The 14,846-nt window shown below is 42.1% G+C and overlaps 1 pseudogene; it reads left to right on the top strand.

Annotated features, from left to right (window-relative positions):
* Positions 1-1,472: 1,472 nt before the first annotated feature.
* LOC147430817 (hypothetical protein At1g04090-like) lies at positions 1,473-8,581 on the top strand (annotated as a pseudogene).
* Positions 8,582-14,846: the final 6,265 nt, after the last annotated feature.

Raw genomic sequence — 14,846 nt, 5'->3', positions numbered from 1 at the left:
TTTTCTCCCCTAGCACTTCCCCACATTAAATGATCAGTTTAATATGAGAAAATCATTTAGGAGAATTAAATATTGATTATTATGACATCCAAAGGGGAATTCCTGCTCGTGTAAAGAGGTAGACACTGGCTAGGAGAGTCTCCTAAGAGAAGACCCCTCTATTAGCACAATGGGAAAAAGGGAATCGAGAAGTACAACGGGGAGGCATTTCACATGTCATAAAATCTAATATATAATATCTAACCAACCCAAATGATTTTCTCATATTAAACTGATCACTTAATGTGGGAGAATAAATGGGAACAAGGGTTAAGATATAGATATGTGCTTATAGATCTATCTGAACACGAGGCCAATGGTAAAGGGGCCCAAATGAGAGTTGGTCTATCAAAGAGCAAGGCTAACCAATGGAGCATAAGACCTTAGGGTTAGCTTCATTGAAGACCTCCAATAATGTGTGTAAAAGTCCTTTGACGTTAGGTAAGCTAAGGTCGAGCTTGAGGTAGGAACACGAACCACCTCGAGGTGCTTGTCCTGCTTGATGACTAAGGTGCTTGAGGTGATTGATGATTGAGGTGCTTGATGATTGAGATGCTTGAGGTGCTTGACATGCTTGAGATGCTAGGGTTGCACTTGAGGTGAGAACCCAACCCAAGATTAAAGTGCTTAAGGACCAAGCTTGTGGTGGGAACTGGGCCTATGGATAAGGGGCTTGAGGTGTCAAAAGGTCAAGATTCAATCCCTACAAGGAAGGGGCGAGCCCTACAAGAGGGGGCATGAGAGAGAGCACCCACACACTCACACAAGGCATGCATGGTACAAAGAAAGCAAAAGGGACACTTGTCAAGTTCCTCCTCATGTTGCCCTCATGGTGTGCCTGAAGCCTATTGGTTGGCCACCCAAGGGGTCCAATGATAATTTAGGAGATTTAATCAATTTATTTTGCATTTATCAAGTCCTCTCTCTCAAAGGGGAAACGGGACACTTTTCCCAAGGCTAAGCTAAGTCAATACTCAAGATTGTGTTTATGAGTCCAAGATAATTTTCTCTTGGAACCTAATTCACTTGAGTGATAATCTTGCTTGCACACACACACGCACACGCTTGCACTATGTTTTCTTTCATCCACCCTAGCTAGCACGATCCCATTCACAACACTTTGCAAGTCAAAGCTTGGAGTGGCAAGCCTCTTCTAGCTCCAAATTGAAGGTAAACTAAGCAATCTACCCACATTGATTAATGGAACTATGATGATTCTCTCATTGAACATACTTGCTACCATTTCTTATCTACAATGTGGCTGCCCTCGTTGCAGTAACATGCAATCATTTAGATGGGTAAGAAAATTTTGAAGGGCGCCTTAGTAAACAAGAGGTATATGAATCTAGATCGGTCCATGCAAGCTATCCTCATCCAGGGATTCACCTTCTAAACAATCATGGAGTGGGTCTTTGGAATGATGCAGATAAACGCTTGCTCTCTCTAGATTGCCATTTCTAGGACAACTTCACTCTCTTATCAAAATGTACTTTCAGCCTAAAGAACATTATTTCCCTATATTAGTAGATTGGTTTTTTGGTAAAGGGGCCTTGCTTTGTTCAAAAGGGTAGAGTGCACAAACATTGATCAAAGGGGATGGATCAAACTTACCCGCAAGTGGGTTTGATCACAATGAGTATTGGATATATCTTCCTAGTGGTCGCACTGCAGATGATTTGAGGATTGCCAATCTACCTATTGTGAAGATGTATGCTCATGCGAAACAGATGCTTGGAGCCTTCACATATATTGGGTGCTGCAAGAGCCAAATTTGAGATTATACACTTGGATCTTGGCAAAATGGAGGAGCATATGTTTGATTGGGAGCATGTCACTTACGGATCGATAACTTGAAAGGAAATCTTTCAAAGGTCTTTTTTTTTCGTAACTGAGTGGCAACTTGTGGGTTAATCCGAACAATCTAGAGTACATTGATGGAAACAAATTTGTGGTATATGCATCTAGATCGGGCCATGCAAGCTATCCTCATCTAGGGATTCACCTTCTAAACGATCATGCAGTGGGTCTTAGGAATGATGCAGATAAAAGTCATTATTTGATGGATGCTAGTCAAAATTTTGAAACCATACCTACAAACTACCGTGGATTCAAAAATGCTCTTGAAGAGCCTGCATGGCTGCAATTAATGCGAAAGTGGATGCAAGGATTTTATCAACGTTCATTGGATAGGGAATTGGTCACTTGCCCCTTGATGGAGGGGACAAAGGGAGAAATTAACCCAAAAGTCCTCGATGCCTTGGGTCCAGGTGGATTCTCATAAACATAGCTCGAGGTTTGATAGCTTGAGGTCCGATAGTGGATGAAGCAAAAAATTTGAAGGCATTGGTGGAGGGCCTTATCGGAGAAGATGTTCTGGATGTGTTTGAGAATGAGCTTCCAGTCCCCCAAGAGTTGATGTCTCTCGATAGTGTTGTTTTGACTCCTCATGCCGGCAGTTTGACATGGGAAACCAGGAGGGCTATACCAGATCTTGTTTTTTCCAACCTTGAATCCTATTTCGTTGGCAAGCTTCTTCTAACTCCGGCCTGTAGGTAAACTAAGCAATCTACCCACATTGATAATGGAACTATGACGATTCTCGTGCTGGACATACCTGCTACCATTTCTTATCTACAATGTGGCTGCCCTCATTGCAGTACCATGCAATCATCAAGATAGGCAATAAAATTTTGGAGGGCGCCTTAGCAAGCAGGAGGCAAAGAAGAAAACCGAAGCTTGCATACGCATAATCAAGCTACCATTTCTTATCTACAACGTGGTTGCCCTCATTGCAGTAACATGCAATCATCAAGATAGGCAAGCAAATTTAGAGGACGCCTTAGCAAACAGGAGGCAAAGAAGAAAACGGAAGCTTGCATGCACATAATCAAACATATCCCATCCCTTGGAGTGATACCTCCTCATCATGCATCACGTGTCTTCCTTTGACCTCTATTCACATTCCCCAACCTCTATTGTATATGCTCATCTGTGGACAAAGGTGAAAGCGAATGAGAAGAGCGAGAAACGAATGCATGCAGTAGTCTCTTGTGATTTGTGTGCATTGGATTTATCCATTGTAACTGTGCCACTAGTAAGGAACCTGAAGGCGTGAACCTGGCCTTGGGAACTTGGGAGGGAGAGAGAGAGAGAGAGAGAGAGAGAGAGAGAGTTTCCTACTTGGTAGGAACGACCTCACAGGCAATATTGCCAATATTGTGACCTGTAAAGAGCTTTTCTTGCTAAACCGCGTGCAGGCAACAACCAATGCGCGCGTAATTGAGATTAGCAACAATAATATTGTGACCTGTAAAGAGCTTTTCTTGCTAAACCGCGTGCAGACAACAACCAATGCGCGCGTAGTTGAGATTAGCAACAATAATATATTGCAACATTACTCTTCAGTAGCTGCTTAGGAAGCAGGGAATGCTGGTGGTGTGGATTTGAACTCACAACAGTTACTGCTTTGGAGCTCCCTTCTTGCCATGAATAACCACGATTGGGCAATGAAAATATATTCACATCTTCTTCAAGGTCTTTTCTACAGCAGGCGGTCGAGGTAGAAACTCCATATAGCAGCTTTGTATGCCAAACAGGCCGAGTGCAAGCGACTTAGCATTCCATATCGCAGTGCATACTGCTGTTTATATCCCCATTCTCTCTCTCTCTCTCTCTCTCTCTCTCTCTCTCTCTCTCTCTCTTTTTGCTTGCGCATTCGCCAGTATATCACATCACCAAGAGTTGTATAAGTACAGAAGAGATGCACCTACCAGGAAAGCTGCAAGCTGGAGGTGCTGGTGAGCACTGCAGAGAAGGACTGCCATGCGATGAAACGTCTCAATGCTGAATTGGTTATCAAACGCGGCGATTGTCATCGTCCTCGCAAAAAATATGTTTGCGCAAAAAAAAAAAAATCTTTTAAAAATCGTGTTATGCTTTGACCTAAAACTCCCACGTGGCACTTCCTGAAGAACCCTCTTTCCATTATATAAGTTAGATGCTCTCCTGGGAGATTTGAGCAAGGCTGATCATGTAATTCTTTTTGGTTTTGTTAATATTATCTCACACACTTAGGTGAGTTTTGCTATTTAAAAAAAAAAAAAAACTGACATGCCTACCTACTTCTGCCTAGTAAGGCTGCCCCATCTCTACTCATTGTACTAGAGTTGATGTAATGGTCCATTGCAATTAGTACCAACATAGTCCCCGGTTTATTCCTTATTTTAGTTTTCTCTTGAAAACCACATCCATGGCTACAAACAAACCACACATACTTTACTACTTCTGCAGCTACCTCAATCCGCTTGCTGCAATACCATGCACGTGCAACCCTGCTTTGTGTCCCCCTCTGTCATTTTCTTTTGTTCCATGTGCACCCAGATAGTTCCTTGAGAGAGAGAGAGCACATGGCAATGTTGCGTGCCTTGTAGGGCATTTCGATACTTGTCTCCCATAAGCTGCCATCACTACAATGGGAGAGTCCTCCCTGTCTTTCCCTTCCCTTGTTCCCCAAGCGTACCATACCCCCTTCCTTAAGCCTTGCAACTCTTGCATGGTGGAGACTCTCTCTGTACAACGCCATTCATTCCATCTCCATCTTTCTCTACCTCCCCTACACCCTGCTGTCCAAGGTCGGTGTTGTGCATCCTTTGCGTTTTCTCTGCCAACATCCTCGATCCATCCCCCTCTGCCAACATGCTCAATACATCAAGAGATACGAGCAAGGCATGGTTGCCATATATTGCGCCTCTATGCGGGGCCTCGCGAGTGAGCACACATGGCGATGCGCCATTCACGATTGCTCTGCAACAACTGCTGAGCCAACACAAATTACACAATCCAAAAAAATCTCTCTCCCCCCGGGCCCCCTCCCCTCTGCACCACATGCCCACCCTTTCAATTTTCCAAAATTCCCAAAGCACCCCAAAAGTTTTATAATTTTTCCTAGGAAGACTGATTTTATATCATACAAGATGCCAAAACTAGAATTTGAGTTGGATGTTGTGCATATGAATTGCTTCATTATTTTTAGGCATAATTGCCCTCTTTTGGGAGGTATTCTCAATTGTCAAAAAGGAATAAAGAGTAGAAAATCTTGAACAATCCAACAAAAATAGATACAAGCGCATTTGGGAAATTTATGAAATTCAAGGGATATTTTGGGAATTTCCACAATTTAGAAGGTATTTTGCCATTAAAAATAATTGGTCCTCCCGTACTAAAACACTTTCTTATTAAAACTAAAACACTTTACTTTTACCTTGAAACTAAGGTATCTCCTTAGATTCTACCTAAACAATTGCTTTCAAACATTGTGGAGTCCTTTATTATTAGCCAGAAGTAGGTAGGCATGTGAGTTCATAAAATGATTCTTCCTTACAAAAGTTATATAAGGAAGGGTTTAAATTTGTAAATTTGGGAAACTAGGTTATGAAGAAAAAGGATTCATTTAACTCATGATGAGCATGTGTGAAGAGAAAGTGTCAGAATACCTCTTTCAAAGCACATGACACAGGTAATTTATTAAAGGTGGATCCCCTAGGAGCTTTAGGGGACTCTTTCACCAAACATAGGAGATAATTTGGGAGAGTGAATTGTGGATTTGGCGATATTTTTTTGTTGGAATAATGATTGCAAGGATGCACACACAACTTGAAGAAGATAAAGAAGCTCAAGGCACAAAACAGAGAGTGTATTGCTTAGTGTGCAAATAGATAAATAAGTTAGTCCTAGAGTGATGGGTGTATATGCAAGGCATGTAGAAAAATTTTCTAGTGAGGGAAAAAGTACCTCGGGCAGTCGTAAGTGTGTTCACACACATCACTACCACATACATGGTAAGAAATTCCCCTTGGGAGTGATATGGTGAACTAGAGCTAGCACTAGGGAAGTGCCATGCCGTGAGGACATGATGAATCCACAAGGGGAAGCAAGCTCAAAGCTTTGAACTTCTCACAAGGTAATGCCTTTGTGAAAAGATATACAAGGTTGTCATGTGCTGGCACACATAAACAAAGACGACCTCTCGTGTTGAGAGTCTCTCCCTGACATAGTGATAATGCACCTCAATGTGCTTTGCACAAGCATGAAGAATCGGGTTCCTCACAACTGCCAATGCGCTCTGAATGTCAGTGTAGATGATGCTTGCACAATGTCATGTCCAACACCCAAATAATCCAAAAGGTATCAGAGCCATACACACTCAAGCATAGCTATGAAGATTGCCATGTAAGCTTCACAATTAGAAGTGGCCACATTAGATTGCTTCTTGCTTAACCTGATATACCTGAATTGCCAAGCATGAAACAAAAACCACTTGTGGACACTTGTCTTATAACAACCAGTCCAATTTGACTCCAAAAAAGCATGCAAATCTGGCGGCAATGACCCCCCCTTGGGATGAAAGAACCCAAGATGTAAAGTGACACTCATATGGTCAAATTAAGATTCTTTTAGCAGTCTACTAATGCTTAGACCCTGGGCTATGCATGAATCTATTGACTTATGAGACTACAAACTGAATATCTTTGTATTGTATATATAAATAAGGAATCTAACAACAATTTGAGAAAGAGTGACATCAGCAAAATCTCTAGCATCATGAAGATTCAATTTCAAACCAGTTTCCATTAAAGTAGAAATAGGTTTGCAGTCCTCGTCCAAAATTACAAAGTAATGTCTATATGTCTCTTGCTTGACACAAAGCAATACCTCCATCACATTGCATAAACTATTTGCCCAAGTAATGATGCAAAAACCCAAATCTTTTAACTTGAAAATAGCATTCAATTCAACCTTGAATTTGACAATGGGTGTCTGATTCAAACCACTATTCAGAAAATCATCTACATACAAAATGATGATGAGATATGCATCACCCTCATGTTTTACATACAAAATGCTTTTATTTGAATTGTTCACAAAAGCCTTGTTTAACGGATGAAGTGTCAACTTTCTCAAACCAAGCACGAGGAGACTACTTCAACCCATACACAGATTTCTTATATTGGCACACTCTACTTTCTTAAATATATCACCATTCAAGAAAGAAGTAACAATGTTTGATTAATGTACGTTGTCGTGCAGCTCCGCTGCCATGATGAGAAAAAGAGCAGAGAAATGCAAGCTAAGCTTCTTTGAAGCCTACACATTCATTGAGCAGTGATTAGGGCTTGATAACAGGCCAAGTTTAATGATTAATGTATGCCAGATGCGGCTTAAAAGAGCCAATAGATGCCTTAATGATGCCAAAAATGATTATGCTTGGAGTGAACACAAATGGGATATTATGATCTAGAATTGTAATGCTTGATGTTCTCTACCGGCCTGTCTTTACGGCTCGTCGATTAGAGCTACGGTGAAGAAGTTATGGCATATTGAAGTTTGAGTCGGTTGCAGATCCGTACCGGATTGGGCAACTGCAGCTGAGGTGACAGAAACAAAATGAATGCATGGGCCTGAAGTGCTCACTTTGTGGAGTGTCTCGGTCTTTCCAGATCAGCGATCGAAGTTCCGGTTGCCAAGATATGAGCCGTTGAATATTCACCGGAGGCCGGCTCCGAGCCAGTCAAGTCGGCTTCGGCAGTGTGCCATCTAGGAATTTTACAGCCCTATAGGTTTTGTATGCATTCTATGCAGTGCAAGACGTCTAAAGGAATTCACGGCTTGTCAGATACAGTCCAGGTTGATCGAATAATCTGGATTAAGGCCGGTGTCAGTTGCCGACGCGACTGAACTGGGCAACTTTTGGCATTATTTGCAATGTTGTTATGAGCATTAGAATTCACAAGAAGCTACCATGCCTCTTCTTGGTGATGACCTTCTGCTTTCTTGAGAGTCTTGCCTTGCTCAATATTGTAACAGAGTGGCGCCTTTACAGAAGCATCATATGCATGCCAAATGTGGTTATGTGTGCCATTAGTTACGAAAGCACAAAAAGATGTTGATGAGCTCATTGTACGAAATGACGACTCATGGAGTGCATTGAGTGCATGTGGCTTGGCAATATGTATGCCTAATGTGGTGCCCAAAGGCCGCTCACCCAATAAGGAGCTAAAATATGGCTGCCCATGAGTTTAAGGACTATGCCCACCCACTAAGTCCAGCCGCCCACGTTGTAAGTTAAAGGGGTTTTTAGTGTAAAGGCAAGGAAAGAAAAGGGGGAGATGGCGAGCAGCGAGTAGAGCTGCCTCAGGGGGTTCACTATGTGTAAAACTACCATATCACGTGCGTTCAAGACACGTCTGTAAAACCCCTTATCTGTGAATTTTGTTAAGAATATAATGTACCCTTTTCTTTTAAAATCTGTAAGTTTTTTTCAAATTTGAAAACATAACGCCCTTCTGTATATATATTTCTGTAAGTTTCAAGAACTTTAAATACCCTTCTGTTGAACTCACATGATAGGTTACATTTTTATTAGGTGACCTCCCCGGGAGCGCTGCGCAGGGAAGAGAAGGAGGTCCGCGCGAGCAGCACTGATGCTCAGGAGGCAGCGACCAAGAAACGGGAATTGCCGTGCTCCCCCATGCGCTGCGCTTGAGACCGATTGCGGCGATTTTGGTGCACGTCCGAAATCCGGATCTGCCACATCATAGAGGTGATTTTTTTGGCCTCCCTAGCAACGACGGCGCCGTCGTTGCTAAGGGAGAGAGGAGCTATTAATAGCAAGGCCTTTTGCATGAAGGGTGGGGAAGCAAACGAGCAAGAGGGGAAGAGCCAAAGAAGGTAACGAATAGGAGGAGGTTGGAAAAGAAAACGAGGAGAGGCAGCAAGCTACGGGAAGGAATCACGAGCTCTCTCTCTCTCAGAGCTTGGACAAAGAGAACTCTCTCTCTCTTTCTCTCTCTCTCTCTCTCTCTCTCTCTCTCTCTCTCTCTCTCTCTCTCTCTCTCTCTCTCTCTCTCTCTCTCTCTCGCTTTGCGAAGGATCCGTGCTAGAGCAATAAGGCAAGACGAAAAGGGGAGATAACGAGGGCAAGGAGGAAACGAAGAAGGGAGCAAGGGCAAAGATCCCTCTCTCTCGCTCTCATGCTTGGCAAGATAAAGGATCTCTCTCTTGGTGAAGGGAATTGTAGGGGAACAAGCTTGAAGAAGGTGAAGCTTAAGGAAGTCAAAGCTTCTTTCTCTCTCCCTCTTGAGCTTGAACAAGAAGCAAACAAGGGGAGTGGAAGCGAAGCAAAACGGAAGGAAAGGGGGAGGAAGCTTGGTCGAAGCAAGCGAGGGAGTAAACTTGAAGCAAGCAAGGTCGAGAAGAAGTTTGTCGAGGCAAGCAAGTAGAGCTTGAGAAGAACTTGTCGAGGCCAGTAAGCAAACAAAGGGAGTAAGCTTAAAACAAGCAAGTTGAGAAGCTGGAGAGGGCATGAAGCATTAAGTTGGAGCTCGACAAAGTAGTGAGTCGGAGCTCGGCAAGGAAAGCTGACTTAAAGCTTGAAAAATCTAATGGAACTTGAAGCACATAAAGCAACAAGAGATAATTACCATCACCGTCATCGACTAGAGATTGATTTAATATTCTGTTAAGTTCGGTGTCGTTAACGGCTCGGTTAATCCTATAAACGGGAGTTTAAACTCCTAGTTAGCAGATGACCCAAGTGACGGTGCTGTTAACAGCCCGCCTTGGCTAGTACCAAACATATTAATCAATTAATTGATGATTATGGTGATTTCCAGAGTCAGTTGCATCAATTGTTCTTGTTCTCTCTCTTTCACACCTCCCACAGCCAGAGGCCCGGCGCCGGCTCACGTAGTGAACACATATCCCCCGACAACGTTCCATACAAAATCAGCTACCAATCCACATAGAAATGAACAGAAGTCATATGACATATGGGAACAAAAGTCTCTTCATAGTCAATGCGTTTTTGTTGTGCATAACCTTTTGTAACAAGTCTTTGATGCAGGCAATGTCGCCATCCGGCTTACGTTTCAACTTTGTAAAGCCACTTCCAAAAGTGGAATGAATTGAAACTACTCAATCCCCCCTCAACTTTTAGGTCTTCAACTACATTTTTGTGGACGACACTACTATGGGTTCCGTAGTCAACTCCAAAGGCAGATGCATCCTACAAGATATCACTCCCCGGTCTATACTTGCTCTATACTCTTCTTAATAGGTAGAATCTTCACAGATTCATGTCTACCTTCTCCCAATAGGGGACATAGGAATCAAAACCACCAAAATATCTTGTGAGATTTAAACGATGCTCCTAAGGAGCATGAAGAGAAACCAAGCAGTAACCATCTCGCTTGCTTCTCTCCTAGTCAGAAAGCCACTAAAAAGAATAAGCTTTTAACTGTCCCCACCCTGGCCTTGCTGTGTGTTAGTCCCCCCCCCCCCCCCCCCCCGCCCCCCCCCTTGCACCACTGGACTTCTCTCGGACTCCTTAACCAAGTGCACACGACCTGCTACCATCCCAAGCCATGTATCCATCGCTTCCATTGTGGCCCATCTCTCCCTGCCATGTGCCCCCTCCCTTCATCTTCCTTTTTATCCAAGCCAAGAACACCTTGCTAGATTCTTATTAAACAAGCCCTCCCAAAATTTGGTAGCAAAGAAGAAGAGATTGATGACCTCATTGCCATGGATGATATGAGAGTGAAAGTTTTTTACGCTGTCAATTTGAAGCTAGGAAGGGAAGATGGTGATAATACTTTGCCCTCAGCATCTCCTGCCTTTGTGTCACCACCCATTTCCGATGGCACTCCCTCCCCTGTAACAGCCTTCACTGTCCCCATCAAACTATGAAGAGTTCCTAGGAGGAGTTGTTTTTGGAGCCTCTTTCCCAGGTAACATAGGCCAGTACTTTGTTGATTTTGCGATCAGCTCCCCTTCGCAACCCTTCTTGCTCATAGCTAATACACGCAGCGACCTTGTGGGGTTTCTTGCTTGCTCTATGCTCTTACCCACGCAGAGAATCACACAATCAACTCTCTCTCTCTCTCTCTCTCTCTCTCTCTCTCTCTCTCTCTCATCGCCCTTACAGTGCGCATGCAAAAAAAGCCTAATGCCAACCGCTCCTATATTACATCCTTGGTCACTCTTTTGCCACCTCAAGCACAAGCTATGCACAAAGAGGAAAGTGGACCTATCAAAAATCTATTACACTCTCGCATGGGACACTGGCATGAGACACACACACACACACACACACACACAGAGTGTTTTCCCAACAAGTTGTCAACCCTCCATAAGCAATTACATATTGTTTTAAAAAAAGGGAGTCAATTCTAGAATATGATATGCTTCATCTACTTATAATATTCTTCCTAATTGAAGTAACATAATAAATAAGGGCAAAAATAAAACTCTTCCATTTTTTAGGTTAAAATATGAAGAATTGTCAGTAACCTTGATACTTGAAGAATTGTCAGTATTTACATTAACACTTGCAAAATTTATTGATTTTCTTCGATGTAAGCTTGGAATGTAGCCCAGGTTTTATAATTTTAACCGATTGAAGGTACATTAAACTCTGTTTCTTTTTGTAAACATAGATTTCCAACATACCCAAAATGGAAGGGCACAAGAGGCACTGAAAAGATGCCCGCTCAGTACATCCACGATCACTGTCTCACGACCTTGAGCACAAGATATGCACAAAGGGGAGAGGTGCACCTATCAAAAATTTGTTACACCCTTGCATGGGACACCAACACGAGAGAGAGAGAGAGAGAGAGAGAGAGAGAGAGAGAGAGAGAGAGAGAGAGAGAGAGATTCCTTGGCAAACTAGCAGTCTTCCTAAAGCAACTACATACCATACCATTTCAAGGAAAAAGGGAGTTATTCACTTTTCAACGAGAATTGATTTATCTAACTAGCCCTCGCTACTTCGGCTTTCATATACTCCATAAATAAAAGAGTGTCAGTGTTAGAGTTTGTAGACATGTCATCCTTGCGAGGGAAAGATTATGGAAAGCCAAAGATAAAGTATCCTAACATACATTGATACAGTCTTGATTATAGGTCAAGTACCCAAGGTTGTGAACACAAAAAGGAGGGGTCTGAAACTATTGTGCTGGATTGATATGGTTACACTATTGGCTACTGAGGTCGTATTTTTGAGGATTGAAATTAAAAAAAGCGTGTTTCATTTGATGGAAATGAAAGTTTTATTTGAGAATGCAGCTTTGAATTCATGAGATTAGGTGATGTGAGCAAACTTATATTACCATTAGATTTTCGATATCTAGATAATGATTTCAACGACTTTCGAGAGAGAGTCTCTTGCATTTGTGCTACATAAGACATTGCATTTTGACATAGAACTCATAAACATTTATTTCATATAGAGACATCGATTACTTGAAGGGTTTTTTATCTTGAAAACTTATTCCTCATAAAGAGATGAAGGCCTTATAATTGAGCATATCCTTACTGGAGAAGATACCAACAAGGATCAATTGTCAGAATTGTATTACATATACATTTTTGTCGAGACAATTTGTATGACATGCTTCCAATTAAAATTCCCTAAGTTTGAGAGAGAGAGAGAGAGAGAGAGAGAGAGAGAGAGAGAGGAGTGGCAGCTCCTTATGGGATTCAATTTTTCCATCAAAAGAGAAAGATTGATGGAGGGAGATAGAGAGGGTGATCACGGGGTTGAATGTCAGTATGCATGTATGTGTGTGTGTGTGTGTGTGTGTGTGTGTGTGTGTGTGTGTGTGTGTGTGAGAGAGAGAGAGAGAGAGAGAGAGAGAGAATAGTGATATCTCCTCATGGGTTTGAATTTTTCCATAGGGAGATAAATATTGATGGAGGGAAACAAGGAGGGTAGTTGAGGGGTTGTGCACTATCACGTGTGTGTGTGTGTGTGTGTGTGTGTGTGTGTGTGTGTGTGAGAGAGAGAGAGAGAGAGAGAGAGAGAGAGAGAGAGAGAGAATTGCCATATTTTTGGAGTGATCCACTCTCTCCACTTATGTGCATACAGACACTTATCCACACCTACAAATGTGTGTATGTGTGTGTGACCAAATGGCCATGCTTTTCTTGGCCGCATCAACGTGCGGGTCACACACTAGTGAATAAGAAAGCGGGCAGTCATCCATGTGCATGCTTGTAAGTAGTGGGAGGACCCATTATTCCATTTTTGATGGATTGTTCAAGATTTTAAGATCTTTGTTCCTTTTTGACAATCGAGATCCATTTTTAAGTGCTTAATTGCCTCGCAAAAAAGGTAATTATGTCTAAGATTAATGAAGCCATCCAATATAAAGGGTGGGGGGAGGGACAAGGCATGTGGAGGAGATAGAGAGATATTTTTTGAGGGCAGAGCATTGCGAAGTCCTGGCACGTGTGTCGGTGCAAATTTTTTTATAGGCGGAGCCAGGGGTGGTTTGAGACTTTTGTTCACAAAAAAAGGGCTTAGTGTATTTTTAACCTACTAAAATCCAAAGACCCATGCTACATTCCAAGATTGCCTTTAAGAAAATTGACACTTCTTCAAAATTTAACCTAAAATCTAGAAGAGTTTTATTTGTTCTTATTTATTAAACTACTACAATTAGGAAAAATAATATAAGTAGATGAAGCATTTTTTATCATAGAATTGACTCCCTTTTTCTTGAAATAATATGTCATTGCTTCTGGTTGGCTACCAGGTTGTTGTGGAGACTCTCTCTCTCTCTCTCTCTCTCTCTCTCATGTCGGCCCCACGTGAGAATGTACCAAATTTTTCATAGGTGGACGCCTCCTTTTGTCACATACTATCCTTAGGGTGGTAAGAGAGTGACTATGGATGTACTGAGCTTTCAACTCTTCTACATCCATCATGCCCTGTAATGGAAATGGCCTATGAACTTTGATTAGGAAATTAGATGAAGTACTTTTGTGAAATTACTTTGTGAGCATAGCGGGTGAACTTAATTGATGGTAGCAACATAAATATGGTACTTAGTTAACTTGGCATGACCAATACTTTTGCAAGAGAGAGAGAGAGAGTTTAGAGAACATGACAACAGTTGAGGACCGGATTCATACGGAGCCAGTCCCCCCTCCAATAGGCATTTGTATTATACTTTCTCCCATCAAGAGAGACTTGGTACAATACAATTTTTGTGTTCCTTGTGACCTAGGTGATGCAATGAAGATGGAAAGATTCATGCATCATAAGCATAACATAAACTTTGCAGAAAGCATTAACTATCACAAGCCTCAGTCCCAAGGCCTCAAATACCTTCGAAGGTGGAGAGAGTTAGTGGGGAATGAGGATAGGGAAGAGGAATAAGAAACATTCCATAGGAGAAAGAAATAGTTCCTCCCTTATCATCACTATTCTTACTAGCATACATAATAACATAGTAATGAAGATGGAGAAGATGTAAAGCATAAGCATTGAAGCATGGCTCTTGGTTGGATTTGCATTCCATAGCCAAGAGTGTTGGTGTAGGCTCTCACTTCTCACAAGCTTGGAGAAGGAGGTGGAGTTCCTCAACTTTCACCAAGTGAAAATGAATCCACAAAATGAATGTGTGTGTGGTGTATATCCCCCCAGCACCCCCCTTGCTTGCTTGGGACAAGTTGTAGCTTTTACACATGTTTCAAGCTCATTGGACCCCTTTCCCCCCTAGCCAATCACATGCAGCGTGTGTTATAGAAATGATATTTTATGATTTATTGTAGCTGACAGGTGGAAAAGACTAGACCCGGCTTGGCCTATGCAAATGTATTTGTATATCATGCACATTTTATTATTCAAGTGCTCTTTTATGAGCTTTGGCCAATTATGACCTGCTGGCCAGTTTGTACTCACTTTGAGCATTCAAGAAATCTATAAATTAAATATGTGCAAGAGGGAAATGCTCACTCTT

The sequence above is a fragment of the Adiantum capillus-veneris genome, chromosome 21, assembly GCF_014529385.1.
Source record: "Adiantum capillus-veneris isolate H3 chromosome 21, ASM1452938v2, whole genome shotgun sequence".
Lineage (NCBI taxonomy): Eukaryota > Viridiplantae > Streptophyta > Polypodiopsida > Polypodiales > Pteridaceae > Adiantum > Adiantum capillus-veneris.
This window is presented reverse-complemented; position numbering and strand designations above follow the sequence as displayed.